A 13889-nucleotide genomic window follows, 5' to 3' on the forward strand; every position below is an offset into this window, starting at 1 on the left:
TCCATTGACAAATTGCATGATTTGGAAGCCTTTTTTTTTCAGTTCGAAATGCACGCCGCTCGGAGAACAGGTGGGGTGGATGTGGAGAGGATGTTGCTGCCGGTGGAGAGTCAGGACCTGAGGGCACGGCCTCAGAATTAAAAGGACGTACCTTTAGGCAGGAAATGAGGAGTCATTTCATGATTCAGAGGGCGGTGACTCTGTGGAATTCATCGCCACAGACGGCTGTGGAGGCCACAAGTCAGCGGATATTTTAAAGGCAGAGATAGACAGAGTTGTCGATCAGTGCGGGTGTCAGGGGTTCTGGGAGAAGCAGAGAATGGGGTTGGGAGGGAGAGATAGATCAGCCGTGATTGAATGGCGGAGTGGACTTGATGGAATCATAAGAGTCGTGGTGCTACAGAGCTCAGAGACAGTCCCCATGGTGATTGAATGGCGGAGTGGACTAGATGGGCCGAATGGCCCAAATTCCGCTCCTCACACTTATGACCTTATGAACCGAGGCAGACATAAGCTGAGTCGGTGTGTGCCGACAGGTTTTTGTTCTGCTGACTGTGTTTTTCACACCACATCAGCACATTTTTCCGCTTCCTGCGCTGGTAGTGCTTCCCTTAAATCAGTCTCCAAGTCACCCTGCCACAACCACCCACAGATGAGGGAGGTGTCTCAGCTTGAAATCCTGAAATCATTGTTGAAACAAACGTCTTTAATCTTTTCAACTTACTGCCGTTCTTTTAAAAAAAATAGACCAAGTGGACTCGTTGGGCCCAAACCTCTCCTGCATTGGTGCAGCACCCTCTCCCTCCACCCTCCCTCCCTCCCCTCTTTCTCCCCCCTCCCCTCTCCCCACCCCCCTCCCCCCTCCCTCGCTCCTCCCCTTCCCCTCTCCCCACCCCCCCTCCCCCTCCCTCGCTCCTCCCCTCTCCCTCCTCCCCCCCCCCCCCTCCCCCCTCCCCTTCCTCCTCCCCCCCCCCTCCCTCCCTCCCTCTCCCCACTGAATCCCCCACAACCCCCCCTTATCCTCCCTCCCCCTTCCCTCCATAGGAGATAGATTTAAACTTTAAAATGTGAATAACTTTCAAAATATAACACCGATTTCAATGAAACTTCTTCCACTAGCACCAAAGGGCAACGGTGAGTAAGGTGGGCCTAAAATTGTCGCGCTGCCGTTGTACCGTTTTGGGCTGTAGTGTGCAGGAACAAACAAACAAAACAAACGAGAGTTTTAGTATACAGCTATCCAAGCACTCCCACGGCCAGAAGAGGGGGTCTCGACCCGAAACGTCCCCCATTCCTTCTCTCCAGAGATGCTGCCTGTCCCGAAAAGATTTGTGCAGGTGCATGCATGGGCAAGCGGGCCAAAGGCAGACGTACGGGACTAGATCAGTGCCAAAACCTGGTCAGCATAGACAGGTTGGGCCGAAGGGCACTGTACTGTACTAAAACTAAACTAAGCTGACTAAACTAGACTATTGCTAAAACTAAACTAACCTAAACACAACTAAAACAAAACGAAACTAAAAGTACACTGAACTTGCACTAGGTTCGAGGCTTCAGCTCCCGCGGTCTAGGCCTAAGCTCAGGGGTGACCACGCTTTTGCGGTTGCAGGCTCCTAGACTGTGGAACAGCATCCCTCTCCCCATCAGAACTGCCCCCTCCATCGACTCCTTTAAGTCCAGGCTCAAAACCTACTTCTACTCCCTGGCGTTTGAGGCCCTCTGAGGGGGCGCTGTGAACTGTTTATGTATGTGCTGTTATGTTTGTGTGCCATTGTATGTTCGTTTCTTAGTACCTGAACTGACGTACAGCACTTTGGTCAACGTGGGTTGTGTTTAAATGTGCTGTACAAATAAAATTGACATTGACTTGACTAAATCAAATTACTCCAGCACTTTGTGTCTACGGTTTTAAACCAGCATCTGCAGTTCCTTCGTAAAACTTTAATAGGAACCTGAGGGGTAACTTTTTTCAACCTGAGGGTGGTGGGTGTATGGAACGAGCTGCCAGAGGAGGTAGTTGGGGCAGGGACTAATGCAACGTTTAAGAAACATTTAGACAGGTACATTAGTTAGGACAGGTTTGGAGGGATATGGGCCAAACACGGGCAGGTGGGGCTAGTTGTTAGCTGGACATGTTGGGCCAGTGTGGGCAAGTTGAGGCCAAAGGGCCTGTTTTCCACGCTGTACCACTCTATGACTTTATAAACCAAGCAAATCTCAACTGTGCGAGACCCTGTATTGAATTATTTCAAAACAGGGCTGTTTTTTGGGGGTTTTTTAGACCCTTGAGCGCACAAAATGAAAGACCCTTCATGGCAGAGCTGGTGATGAATGCATGACAGTCCTGTGAAATGGGAGGGTACTTTGTACTAATTGACGTATTTTCCTGAGACCTCTGGCCTGTGGTCTGCACCCTAAACCCCTGTCACAACACACCACAGCACGACACACACCCAGAACTAACTTGAAAAACCTCACCAGCAAGTTTGCACTGCAAGCTTTGAATTATACTCATCGATAATGGATGCATATGCAATCTTCATGTAAATAGTGATTGAATGTAAATGACAACACATGCCCAGCTCTCTCTCTCTCTCTCTCTCCCTCTCTCTCCCTCTCCTCCCCCTCTCTCTCTCTCTCTCCCTCCCCTCTCTCTCCCCCTCTCTCTCTCTCCCCCTCTCCCTCTCCCCCTCCCTCTCTCCCATTCCCTCTCTCTCTCCCTCCCCACCTTCCTTCTCTCCCACTCCCTCTCCCATTCCCTCTCTCTCTCTCACTCCCTCCCCACCTTCCTTCTCTCCCTCTCTCCCATTCCCTCTCTCCCTCTCTCTCCCTCCCTCCCCACCTTCCTTCTCTTCCCTCTCCCTCCCTCCCTCTCTCTCCCCCTCCCTCTCTCCCATTCCCTCTCTCTCTCCCTCCCCACCTTCCTTCTCTCCCTCTCCCTCCCCCTCTCTCCCACTCCCTCTCTCCCATTCCTCTCTCTCCTCTCCCTCCCTCCCCCTCTCCCACTCCCTGTACGGGGCAAGAGGTACAGAAGTGTGAAAACGCACACCTCCAGATTCAGGGACAGTTTCTTCCTGGCTGTTATCAGGCAACTGAACCGTCCTCTCAGCAGCTCGGACCAGTGCAGTCCTGATCACCCCTCGACCTCAATGGAGGCCTTAGGCTCGGCCCGCTGCGGACCGTCCGGCGCGGCCTGCAACCACAACAACCTGACAATAGACAATAGACAATAGACAATAGGTGCAGGAGTAGGGCCATTCAGCCCTTCGAGCCAGCACCGCCATTCAATGCGATCATGGCTGATCACTCTCAATCACCGTGGGAGAGGACGGCAGGAGAAGGGAAAAGACATTGTGGCCTCCATCACAGTGAGGAGAGGACTGGAGGAGACTCACTGTGATGGATGTTTTCTTGATGGATGTTTCTTTTGTGTTTTTGGGGGTTGTGTAATTTTAATGCCTATTTTGATGCTTTTGTTGTTGGACTGTGGGTGACTGAATTTCGTCCAATTTTGGATGACAATAAAGTTATCTTGTATCTTGAATCTTGAATCTTGAAATATCTTTGATCAGAATTTACCAGATTTTATCTTGCACTAAAAGTTGTGCCCTTTATCCTTATCTGAGAACTGTGGACGGCTCGACTGTAAACATTGGAAAATGTGTTTGGCTGGATAGCATGCAACAAAAGCTTTTCCCTCTACCTAGGCACACGTGACAATAATAAACTGATCTTAATTAAATTAATGATTGTTAACATTCAGCCCAAGTCTATCTCAGGCCAACACTGTTATTCTTTTGAAAGATTTTACTGGCAGGTGAGATTTTAAAAGCCGTTGAAGGTTTTTTTAAAAAAAGGCACACTGTTCCTGGCCTCGATGGTGTCTATCGATTAGATCTGTTAACCATTTAACATAGGAACATAGACAATAGGTGCAGGAGTAGGCCAATTCAGCCCTTCGAGCCAGCACCGCCAGACAATAGACAATAATAATAATAATTAATGCATTACATTTATATAGCGCTTTTCAAACACTCAAAGACGCTTTACAGGGATTACTAGAACATAGAGAAGTGAATAAATAGATAAATAAGTAAACGAACAGAGAAAGGAGACAGAAGGTGAGGTGACGGTCAGTGGTTGAAGGCAGTGCTGAACAGGTGAGACTTCAGTGATGTTTGAATGTGGTGAGTGAGGGGGAGTCTCTGACGGTTTGGGGTAGTGAGTTCCAGAGGGTGGGAGCAGTGATGGAGAAAGCCCTGTCCCCCAGGATCTGAGTTTGGTCCAGATGGGGGGGGGGACAGGAGGTTGGCAGCAGCAGAGCGGAGGGTGCAGGTGGGAGTGTGCTGTGGAGGAGGTCGGTCAGGTAGGATGGGGCCAGGTTATGGAGGGCTTTGTAGAGGTCATGAGGAGGATTTTGTACTGGATTCTCTGGGGGGATGGGGAGCCAGTGGAGCTTGTAAAGGACGGGGGTGATATGGTCACGGATCGGGGAGTGGGTGAGTAGACAGGCAGCGGAGTTTTGAATGTATTGAAGTTTACTGATGATTTTTGAGGGGTGCGCCATAGAGGAGGCTGTTGCAGTAGTCCAGACGGGAGGTGATGAAGGCATGGATGAGGGTTTCTGCAGCTGTGGAGGAGAGGGATGGACGGAGACGGGCAATGTTTTTGAGGTGGAAGAAGGCTGTCTTTGTGATGTGTTTGTCGAAGGAGCGGGTTTGATCAATAGGTGCAGGAGGAGGCCATTCAGCCCTTCGAGCCAGCACCGCCATCCAATGTGGTCACGGCTGATCATCCACAATCAGTACCCCGTTCCTGCCCTCTCCCCATACCCCCCTGACTCCGCTATCATTAATAGACAATAGGTGCAGGAGTAGGCCATTCGGCCCTTCGAGCCAGCATTCAATGTGATCATGGCTGATCATCCACAATCAGTACCCCATTCCTGCCCTCTCCCCATACCCCCTGACTCCGCTATCATTAATAGACAATAGGTGCAGGAGTAGGCCATTCGGCCCTTCGAGCCAGCACTCAATATGATCATGGCTGATCATCCTAAATCAATACCCCGTTCCTGCTTTCTCCCCGTATCCCTTGATTCCCTTGGCCCCAAGAGCTAAATCTAACTCTCTCTTGGATTGGCCTCCACTGCCGTGTAACACGTTACAAGGAACGGCAGATCCTGGTTTACAGAGAAGGACACAAAGTGACTTCAGCTGAGTTCATTGTCACGTGCGCCAAGGTACAGTGAAAAGCTAACCAGCCAGCGGAACGACAGTGCACGTTTAGTGCTGGAGTCACACTGCGGGTCAGGCAGTGGGACGTGGGAGCCAATGGAATGTTGGCCTTCATAACAAGAGGAGTTGAGTATAGGAGCAAAGAGGTCCTTCTACAGTTGTACCGGGCTCTGGTGAGACCGCACCTGGAGTACTGTGTGCAGTTTTGGTCTCCAAATTTGAGGAAGGATATTCTTGCTATGGAGGGCGGTGCAGCGTAGGCTCACTAGGTTAATTCCCGGAATGGCGGGACTGTCGTATGTTGAAAGGCTGGAGCAATTAGGCTTGTATACACTGGAATTTAGAAGGATGAGGGGGGATCTTATTGAAACATATAAGATAATTAGGGATTGGACACGTTAGAGGCAGGAAACATGTTCCCAATGTTGGGGGAGTCCAGAACAAGGGGCCACAGTTTAAGAATAAGGGGTAGGCCATTTAGAACGGAGATGAGAAAGAACTTTTTCAGTCAGAGAGTGGTGAAGGTGTGGAATTCTCTGCCTCAGAAGGCAGTGGAGGACAGTTCATTGGATGCTTTCAAGAGAGAGCTGGATAGAGCTCTTAAGGATAGCGGAGTGAGGGGGTTATGGGGAGAAGGCAGGAATGGGGTACTGATTGAGAGTGATCAGCCATGATCGCATTGAATGGCGGTGCGTACAGGCTCAAAGGGCTGAATGGCCTCCTCCTGCACCTATTGTCTATTGTCTATTGTCTATTGAAACCGGAGCACCCGGAGGAAACCCACTCGGTCATTGGGCGAGGGTGCCAACTCCCCACAGACAGCGACCGCGGGTCCCTGGCGCTGTGAGGCAGCGGCTCGAACCTTTAGTTCCCCGGCACACAGCCAGGGGATTAAAAATGGCACTGTGCCTCTCAGACACACGGAAAAATCAGCCCTGTTCTTATTTCAGTGGTATGACAAAGATAAAAAGCGTGCATAAGATCAGGAGGGTAATTGGCCGGGGTGAACACACAGCGTCTTTTACTCAAGGTTAGGAGGGGTGAAAAACAAGAGGGCATATGTTTAAGCTGAGAGGGACAAGATTGAATACAAGCTGAGGGGCAGATTTTTTACACTCAGAGGGTGGTGGGTGTATGGAGCAAGCTGCCAGAGGAGGTAGTTGAGGCGGGGACTATAATAGCTTTTAAAAGACGCCAGACTAAGTGGACCCATTGGGCCCAAAACCTCTCCTGCATTGGTGCAGCACCCTCTCCTCCCACCCTCCCCCCCACTCCCCCCCCCTCCCCCCCTCCCCTCTCCCCCCCACTCCTCCCCCTCCCCCCTACTCCTCCCCCTCCCCCCTCCCCCCCACTCCTCCCCCTCCCCTCTCCCCCTTAATAATCTTATATGTTTCGATAAGATCCCCTCTCATCCTTCTAAATTCCAGTGTATACAAGCCTAGTCGCTCCAGTCTTTCAACATACGACAGTCCGCCATTCCGGGAATTAACCTAGTAAACCTACGCTGCACGCCCTCGATAGCAAGAATATACTTCCTCAAATTTGGAGACCGAAACTGCACACAGTACTCCAGGTGCGGTCTCACTAGGGCTAGGGCTAAACCTGATAGGCGGGGTAGACCTGATGGGCCGAACGGTCTAATTCTGCTCCTAGAACTTATGACCCGCTGGGCCGAAGGGCCTGTTTCCGGGCTGTATCTCTAAACTAAACTAGCAGGAGAAACCTAGCCTTTTATGTTTTAAAAAAAATCTTCAACACATGCTGCAAGAGGATGAACTGGAGGAACAAAAACTGGTAAAAAACAACAAACAGCAAAATCGCCGCTTCCCTCGAAAAGAGGAACCACCCAATCCGAGAAAGACGGGGATAAAATGACGAGAGGTAACTAATAGATTGACAGAGTCAGACAGTTACAGAATCAAGCTCTTTACCCCCACTTGTCCAAGGTGTCCATTCAAACTAGACCCATTTGCCTCCTCCGGGGAGAGGGGGAGGAGGAGGGAGAATAAGGGGGCTGAGGGGGGTGGAGGTGGGGGGGAGGGGAAGGGGAGGGGGTGGAGGGAGGGGGGGAGCGGGATGGGGAGAGGGGGGGGGGGAGGAGGGAGAATGAGGGGGATGGAGTGGGGGGAGGGTAAGAGGGGGAGGGGAAGGGTAGGGGAGGGGGAGAGGGGGGAAGGAGGGAGAATGAGGGGGATGGAGTGGGGGGGGGAGGGGAAGAGGGGTGGAGGGAAGAGTAGGGGGAGGGGGGATGAGGGAGAATAACGGGGTTGAGGGGGATGGAGTGGGGGAGAGAGTAAGAGGGGGAGGGGAAGGGTAGGGGAGGGGGTGGAGGGAGAGGGAGGAGAAGGGGGTTTGATGGGGATGGAGTGGGGGGGGGGAGGGGGAGGGGGGGGGGTGGAGGGGGAGGGGATGGAGGGAGGATGGGAGGACAAGGTGCTGCACCAATGCAGGACAGGTTTGGGCTAATGAGTCCACTTGATCTAGTTGACCTACAAACCCGCACGTCTTTGGAGCGCGGGGGGAAACCAGAGCGAAGCCCACGTGGTCACGGCAAGAAGGTACATAGAAAATAGGAGCAGGAGTAGGCCATTCGGCCCTTCGAGCCTGTACGCACCGCCATTCAATATGATCATGGCTGATCATCCAACTCAGTATCCCGTACCTGCCTTCTCTCCATACCCCCCTGATCCCTTTAGCCACAAGGGCCACATCTAACTCCCTCTTAAATATAGCCAATGAACTGGCCTCAACTACCCTCTGTGGCAGAGAATTCCACAGATTCACCACTCTCTGTGTGAAAAAAAAACGCTCTCATCTCGGTCCTAAAAGACTTCCCCCTTATCCTTAAACTGTGACCCCTTGTTCTGGACTCCCCCAACATCGGGAACAATCTTCCTGCATCTAGCCTGTCCAACCCCTTAAGAATTTTGTAAGTTTCTATAAGATCCCCCCTCAATCTTCTAAATTCCAGCGAGTACAAGCCGAGTCTATCCAATCTTCCTTCGTATGAAAGTCCTGCCATCCCAGGGATCAATCTGGTGAACCTTCTCTGTACTCCCTCTATGGCAAGAACGTCTTTCCTCAGATTAGGAGACCAAAACTGCACGCAATGCTCCAGGTGCGGTCTCACCAAGGCCCTGTACAACTGCAGCAGAACCTCCCTGCTCCTATACTCAAATCCACTCTGTACAGACAGCGCCCGTGGTCAGGATCAAACCAGAGGTCCCTGGCACTGTGAGGCAGCAACTCTACCCCCTGCGCCACCGTGGTGCCCAGGAGAGGGATGGCCTTTCTGTTCTAGTTCTCGTTCTGTGCCCAATCTTCCATGCCCACTGTTCTGTGCCCAATCTTCCATGCCCACTGTTCTGTGCCCAATCTTCCATGCCCACTGTTCTGTGCCCAATCTTCCATGCCCACTGTTCCGTGCCCAATCTTCCATGCCCACTGTTCTGTGCCCAATCTTCCATGCCCACTGTTCTGTGCCCAATCTTCCATGCCCACTGTTCTGTGCCCAATCTTCCATGCCCACTGTTCCGTGCCCAATCTTCCATGCCCACTGTTCTGTGCCCAATCTTCCATGCCCACTGTTCTGTGCCCAATCTTCCATGCCCACTGTTCCGTGCCCAATCTTCCATGCCCACTGTTCTGTGCCCAATCTTCCATGCCCACTGTTCTGTGCCCAATCTTCCATGCCCACTGTTCTGTGCCCAATCTTCCATGCCCACTGTTCTGTGCCCAATCTTCCATGCCCACTCGCCTATCCTGTTCCCTACCCCCGTTCCCTGGGCACGCTTGAGGTGCCATCTCACCTACAGGGTGTTGAGTCGAGCTCCTGCCTTTGTAAGTGAAGTGGGCAAGGGGTACTTTCCACCGGAACCCTTTTGCTGGCAGCAGCTCTGCCGTTAAGAGCTTGAACAAACGCCCTGCCTCCATGCCCCCCTCCCTGCCTGTCTGCCTGCCCCGCGGCTCTCTCCCACAGTGAAAGACGGGGGGTCAAGAGCCCAGGACAAACAAGGGGGAGACCGACCCTCTTAAACATGTGCCCTGACACACAGCACGCAAACAGACAAACAAACAAACTTTTTTCTCCCTTTCACACACTTTGAATTACACGACTTTGCATTAACCAGGGCAGCAAAACGACTTCAGAGACGGACTGCACACCAATATAAATACACTCTTCACGTCTGAGTGTCGCTTGTGGACAAACAGTCATGGAGCAAAGCACTTCTCAGTGCGCGAAGCAGGAGAAATATTGAGCAGCAAGTGCATTTGGAGACTGCCACTCCGGGCTGAGTCTCTGACACAACGCTGAGACTGGCAAGCACACACACACTAACACACACACACACTAACACACACACACACACACACACACACACACACACACACACACACACACACACTAACACACACACACTAACTACCTGTTTCTTTCCCCACCAAGACGCCTCCAGTCCCCTTCCTGGCTCACAGTCTCCCCAGTGCTCGCTGCTGTTTTGCACCCACCGTGAAAGTGGAACTCGGATCCACCAAATAAAACAAGCTGCAGTCAAACTCAGCGCTTGTTACCCTCCTCGTACTTCCTGCTTGCAAATCCTTACCTTGCACAAACAACCCTGTTGAAGGAACACGACAACGGGGGCCACCGACTGACCAACACGAACCAGCTCCGGGAACAGACAGGGGGAATTATCTGGAGGTGTATTGCACTTTGCACTGCTATTTTGCGAATGCAGAAATGCAATAAGAAATATAATTTTGATGACACCAGAAAGTGCTTGGCAGTCGAAATGCAACCTGCAGTTGGGTCAAATCACCACTGCTTATTTACTGCAAAGTGACCCCCCCCCCCCCCCCCCCCAGTTAATGTGTAGAAAAATAACTGCAGATGCTGGTTTAAATCGAAGTTAGACACAAAGTGCTGGAGTAACTCAGCAGGTCAGGCAGCATCTGTGGGGAACATGGATAGGTGACGTTTCACAGAGTGCTGGAGTAACTCAGCGGGTCAGGCAGCATCTGTGGGGAACATGGATAGGTGACGTTTCACAGAGTGCTGGAGTAACTCAGCGGGTCAGGCAGCATAGAAACATAGAAGATAGGTGTAGGAGTAGGCCATTCGGCCCTTCGAGCCAGCACCGCCATTCAATGTGATCATGGCTGATCATCCATAATCAGTACCCAGTTCCAGCTTTTTCCCCATACCCCTTGATTCCCTTAGCACTGCCACTGTAACTTTCTTTTTTTTCTCCTAATCAGATGTGCAGCACTTTGGTCAACGTGGGTTGTTTTTAAATGTGCTATACAAATAAAATTGACTTGACTTGACTAAGAGCTAAATCTAACTCTCTCTTGGTAACATCCAGAGCATCCCCAATTTCCTGCGTTTCGACTGCGAATTATCACCCATTTCTCTTCTCTCCAGAGATGCTACGGGTACTGTCTGTGCGGAGTTTGCACGTTCTCCCCCGTGACATGCGTGGGTTTTCACCGAGATCTTCGGTTAGCTCCCACACTCCAAAGACGTGCAGGTTTGTTGGTTAATTGGCTTGGTATCAAATGTAAGATTGTCCCTAGTGTCCGTAGGGTAGTGTTAATGTGTGGAGATCGCTGGTCGGCGCGGATTCGCTGGGCCAAAGGGCCTGTTTCAGCGCTGTATCTCTAAACTAAATAAACATTACCCCTGGACCTAAGATAAATGCAAAATGCTGGTGTAATCTCTGGAGAGAAGGAATGGGTGACATTTCAGTCGAGACCCTTCTTCACACTATATACTAGAAGGGTCTCGACCCGAAACGTCACCCACTCCTTGTATCCAGAGATGCTGCCTGCCCCGCTGAGTTACAATAGACAATAGGTGCAGGAGGAGGCCATTCGGCCCTTCGAGCCAGCACCACCATTCAATGTGATCATGGCTGATCATTCTCAATCAGTAGCCCGTGGAGATCATGTGGAGAACATGGATAGGTGACGTTTCACAGAGTGCTGGAGTAACTCAGCGGGTCAGGCAGCATCTGTGGAGAACATGGATAGGTGACGTTTCACAGAGTGCTGGAGTAACTCAGCGGGTCAGGCAGCATCTGTGGGGAACATGGATAGGTGACGTTTCACAGAGTGCTGGAGTAACTCAGCGGGTCAGGCAGCATCTCAGGAGAGAAGGAATGGGTGACATTTCAGGTCGAGACCCTTTCCCTTCTATCCTGAGATGCTGCCTGACCCGCTGAGTTACTCCAGCATTTTAACATAGAAACATAGAAAATAGGTGCAGGAGGAGGCCATTCGGCCCTTCGGGTCAGCACCGCCATTCATTGCGATCATGGCTGATCATCCACAATCAGTAACCCGCGCCTGCCTTCTCCCCATATCCCCTGATTCCACCAGCCCCTAGAGCTCTATCTAACTCATCCAGTGATTTGGCCTCCACTGCCCTCTGTGGCAGAGAATTCCACAAATTCACAACTCTCTGGGCGAAAAAGTTCCTTCTCACCTCAGTTTTAAATGGCCTCCCCTTTATTCTAAGACTGTGGCCCCTGGTTCTGGACTCGCCCAACTTTGGGAACATTTCTCCTGCATCTAGCTTGTCCAGTCCTTTTATAATTTTATACGTCTCTATAAGACCACCCTCTCATCCTTCTAAACTCCAGTGAATACAAGCCTAGTCTTTTCAATCTTTCCTCATATGACAGTCCCGCCATTCCAGGGATCAATCTCGTGAACCTACGCTGCACTGCCTCAATTTCAAGGATGTCCTTCCTCAAATTAGGAGAACTCCAGATGTGGTCTTACCAGGGCCCTGTACAACTGCAGAAGAACCTCTTTACTCCTGTACTGAAATCCTCTCGTTACGAAGGACAACATTTGGTGTCTACCCCCCAGCCAATGGATATTCTCCGGTTCTCGATTCCCCTACTCTGGGCAAAAATAATCTCTAATTTACCCTGCATTTCCTGCAAATTGAGGGTGAAGGTTTAAGGGTGGCGTTGAAGCATTAATCTTCCACTATGGATGGTGGCACAGCGGTAGAGTTGCTGCCTCACAGCGCCAGAGACCCAGGTTCGATCCTGACCATGGGTGCTGTCTGTACGGAGTTTGTACCTTCTTCCCTGTGACCTGCGTGGGTTTTCTTCGGGTGCTCCGGTTTCCTCACACACTCCAAAGGCGTACAGGTTCGTAGGTTAATTGGGCTGGGGAAAAAAAAGGTAAATTCTCCCCAGTGTGTGTCGGATATTGTTGGTGTTCGGGGGTGATGCTGGTCGGTGTGGACTCGGTGGGCCGAAGGGCCTCAAGTCTAAGGTATCACAAAATGCTGGAGTAACTCAGCGGGTCAGGCAGCATCTGTGGAGAACATGGATAGGTGACGTTTCACAGAGTGCTGGAGTAACTCAGCGGGTCAGGCAGCATCTGTGGATAGAAGGAATGGGTGATGTTTCGGGTCGAGACCCTTCTTCAGACTGATGTCAGGGGGGCGGGACAAAGAAAGGATATAGGTGGAGACAGGAAGACAGTGGGAGAACTGGGAAGGGGGGAGGGGAAGAGAGGGACAGAGGAGCTATCTAAAGTTGGAGAAGTCAATGTTCATACCGCTGGGGTGTGAGCTGCTCAAGCGAAATATGTGCTGTTCCTCCAACTTGCGCTGGGCCTCACTCTGACACTGGAGGAGGCCCAGGACAGAAAGGTCAGACTGGGAGTGGGAGTTGAAGTGCTGAGCCACCGGGAGGTTACCGGCCTAAAGCTTAAGTCAACGGAGCTAAGTGACATTTGCCCATCCACCTGATACAAGTAGAGTAGTGATGGAAATTAGGAGGATTAAAGAAGAGGAGGTACGGACACTTTTGAAAAATATAAAAGTGGATAAGTCTCCAGGTCCTGATAGGATATTCCCTAGGACATTGAGGGAAGTTAGTGCAGAAATAGCAGGGGCTATGACGGAAATATTTCAAACGTCATTAGAAACGGGGATGGTGCCGGAAGATTGGCGCATTGCGCATGTTGTGCCTTTGTTTAAAAAAGGTTCTAAAAGTAAACCTAGCAATTATAGACCTATTAGTTTGACGTCTGTGGTGGGAAAATTAATGGAAAAGATACTTAGGGACAATATATATAATTATTTGGATAATCAAGGCCTGATTAGAAACAGTCAACATGGATTTGTGCCTGGAAGGTCATGTTTGACTAATCTTCTTGAATTTTTTGAAGAGGTTACCAGGGAAATTGATAAGGGCAAGGCTGTGGATGTTGTCTATATGGACTTCAGTAAGGCATTTGACAAGGTTCCACATGGAAGGTTGATTAAGAAGGTTAAATCGTTGGGTATTAATAGTGAGGTTGCAAGATGGATTCAACAATGGCTGAATGGGAGATACCAGAGGGTAATGGTTGACAATTGTATGTCAGGTTGGAGGCCAGTGTCTAGTGGAGTACCCCAAGGATCTGTGTTGGGTCCACTGTTGTTTGTCATTTACATTAATGATCTGGATGATGGTGTGGCAAATTGGATTAGTAAATATGCAGATGATACTAAGATAGGTGGTGTAGTTGATAGTGAGGTAGATTTTCAAAGTCTACAGAGAGACTTGGGCCTTTTGGAAGGGTGGGCTGAAAGATGGCAGATGGAGTTTAATGCTGATAAGTGTGAGGTGCTGCATTTTGGTA

The 13889-nt window shown here is 50.6% G+C and overlaps 1 protein-coding gene across 3 annotated transcripts in view; it reads right to left on the bottom strand.

Moving 5' to 3' along the window:
• LOC144611992 (beta-1,4 N-acetylgalactosaminyltransferase 1-like) overlaps nucleotides 1-9805 on the bottom strand; it is a 54273-nt gene extending 44468 nt beyond the window's left edge. For 2 of the 3 annotated variants that reach the window (XM_078431389.1, XM_078431387.1), the window contains exon 1: nucleotides 9665-9759. The gene's annotated coding sequence lies outside the window, so the exon portion shown is untranslated. Of the gene's footprint in view, nucleotides 1-9664 lie in introns of all 3 variants that reach the window. The other variant, XM_078431388.1, reaches the window with a different exon arrangement.
• Between the last annotated feature and the right edge of the window lie 4084 nt (nucleotides 9806-13889).

Source organism: Rhinoraja longicauda, chromosome 42 (genome assembly GCF_053455715.1).
Source record: "Rhinoraja longicauda isolate Sanriku21f chromosome 42, sRhiLon1.1, whole genome shotgun sequence".
NCBI lineage: Eukaryota > Metazoa > Chordata > Chondrichthyes > Rajiformes > Arhynchobatidae > Rhinoraja > Rhinoraja longicauda.